The following is a 2,945-nucleotide window of genomic DNA, read 5'->3' on the forward strand; positions in this document are numbered from 1 at the left end:
TAGTAATAAAAATTAATACACACACATATAATAAAGTACAAAAGTAAAAATGATTAATTTTTTTTAATTACTCTACGTCGAGGAAATGTCGTCGATATAGATTAACTAAAAAAATTACATTAACCTTATATCGACGACTTGTCCTCGATATAGGGTTGGCAATTTTCTTTAAAAAAAACTTATTTTATACTTTTTGTTATTTTTTATCATCAATAAAAAAATAAATAAATTAAGTTAATTTAGCCTATAGTGAGGAGATGTCGTCGCAATAGCTTGTTTATTTTATTTTATTGATTTTTTTCATTTATTTATCTACTCGGAATAAAATAAAAATTAAAATAAAATTTAATTTAGGCTATGGCGACGACATGTCGTCGAAATAGGATTTCAACTTGGCGCGTTTATTTTTGGTGTCCCTCAAAAAGTTTACTGCAGCATATCTCGACGATACGTCGTTGAAATAGGGTCCAAAAGTGAAAAAAGCTTGACCAACCCTATATCGACGAAATGTCCTCGAGAAAAGGTTGGTAATAGCGACGACTTTTGTCCTCGATATAGCCTTCGTCGCTATAGTGTTAATTTCTTGTAGTGTACGTCTAGAAGCTAATTCTCATGCAAAAGAATTGTTCAAAAACGTGGAGGAACTGACACGTGAAAGGATGGAAATCAGCTTTAGGTGTAGAAAGATGGAGCATTATAGGGATTTCAAGATTATGCTTGCTCAAATCAGTTTAACTCGAGGGGACTATAACGATGCTTTAAAGATCTATCAGGAGATATTATACGAACAACCTCGAGATCTTAAGCCTTATTTTATTCAAGGGATTATATATACAATGTTAGGGAAAAACGATAATGCAGAATATAATTTTGGAATTGTGGAGAAAATATACTTCGGAAGGTTGCGGCTGATCACTGATTATATAGAGTTTGCATGGGGCATCCTTGTCCTAGGTTTTTGGTTAATGTTACTTTACGAAATAAATTCTAAAATGTAGAGCAAACATTCCCCATCTCCTTCTTAAGAAATTATAATATATATGCAAGTATCATGAAGATATTTATTAGAAGCAGAGTGGAGATGATCAGAGAAGAAAGCGGGAGCTTATGGTTTCATGTATACGTAAAGGTTTGCTTTTCATGCATTGCTGAGACTTTTGTTTATCATTCATGGAGATTACGGTTGCTTGATTATGTTATCTTTTTCTAGATAGTTCAATTGGGAAGTTATGATTTAGGCACGTGTTGCTATTTGTTGCCAGAACAATCTTACCGTATGTGGTGGTTCCGTGATTAGCACATAAGGATTAATGTGGATTTAATTGCTTATCAACAAAACTTAGGGCTTGCATTTTTAACTCCTGCGTTAGCATGTTGTTAAATATGTAATCTCAATTCTTGGTCGTTTGGCTATGAAATTCGTTGGATTTGGATTCTTTGTTTTAAAAGACGCGTCTAAGGCATTCAGGAAATCGATATGAGGCACGCCTCATGTACTTTTGATTTAAATTAATTTGGTAAAAGTTAGTGGATATGACTATGAGAAGCTTATATGTAAAAGAAGCCAAAGAAAAAAGAAGTTATGAAAGATTCAATTAATAAAAAGTTTGTTATGTAAAACAGATGAGACGAACACAACTTTTAGTGGAAAATAAAGCTTATCTAGCTGTACATTCAGCAATATCTTGCATAAGTGATGTGAAACTTCTCAGTCTCAGCGTACCTCACTGTTAGGTTACGAAATAAGGTTCCCTTTATATGTTAACGTAATTCACCACCATCACCTAGGGGGTTCGATATTCGAATTGGAATCGAAAAACTCGATTCTCATCGAATTCTGAGTTTGAAGGCTCGGATTCGAGTTTTTTTACTTTGATTTCCATCTAGTAATCAAATGCGAATTTATGATGTTAAATTCTATTCGAAATTCTAATTCAAATTATACATATGTTTTTATGACTTCGGTATTTCGTTTTCTCTTTCTGACGGCTTACTATGCTTATAGATTAGTATTATAGATTAGTATTTTTCTTTATGTTAAAAATAAGTCTAGTTAATTATATATTATATTGTTCCCGCAGAGTAAAACTGCTATTTAGTTGAATATGCACCGTAGTATCAACCTAAAAATAAATATGAATCCTTTAAAGTCTTTGAAATCCTTTTAGAAGGAGGAGTTTGAGGACGGTTTTTGTTTCCTCTTATTTTTGATTACCTCCGGCAACAGGTTTAAATCCCAAATTTCCAACAACTGCTTCATGTTCTGGAATCGCCAAGGTATGTTCTCTTGTTTTGTATTCTGTTTATGTCGGAGTTATTTCCCGAACCGAGTTATGGGTCGGGAAGGTGGGGCCGGTTCGAGTTAATGGATCGATCTCATTAATTAATTAATTATTGTAGTTAGATATAATTATCTATTTTATTTATTAGATAGAGATGACATTTTATTTAAATAGATAAATATGAGTTTGTGTTTTACTCTAATTGTAATCGAGCCTCTATATAACCCCCAAAGAATTCATGTAAGGGTTAATAGAGAATTGATCAATTTTTGAGTTATTTTCTTGATTAACAAATTGGTGAGTTGTGTCAAAGCATTTGTAACATTTCGGGTTTTACCGTATTCGTTTTGTTTTCATGTTATCGATTTGCGAACTTTATTCGGATCTTAATTCTTAATAATATGAAGCATTTATGAGTAATTAAGTTTTGCATGTCCATTTTATATCCTTTATACTTTACATGATGTTCATTTATTGTTTTAAGCATAAAAGGTTCAATATTTAGCCAATTATCAAACCATAAGGACCATAATTGTCAAAATTCAAAATCCTACCCCCTTGGTGCCGGGGCGCAGCGATACGGCAGCCACCCTAGGTGGCCACGCAGTGCTATGACGTAGCTGTACAGATTTGATTCTTGTCATTCTTTCCTAGTTCGTTATT

The sequence above is a fragment of the Bidens hawaiensis genome, unplaced genomic scaffold, assembly GCF_021521415.1.
Source record: "Bidens hawaiensis isolate Kalapana, Puna unplaced genomic scaffold, B.hawaiensis_p1.1 tig00001461_1, whole genome shotgun sequence".
NCBI classification, from domain to species: domain Eukaryota; kingdom Viridiplantae; phylum Streptophyta; class Magnoliopsida; order Asterales; family Asteraceae; genus Bidens; species Bidens hawaiensis.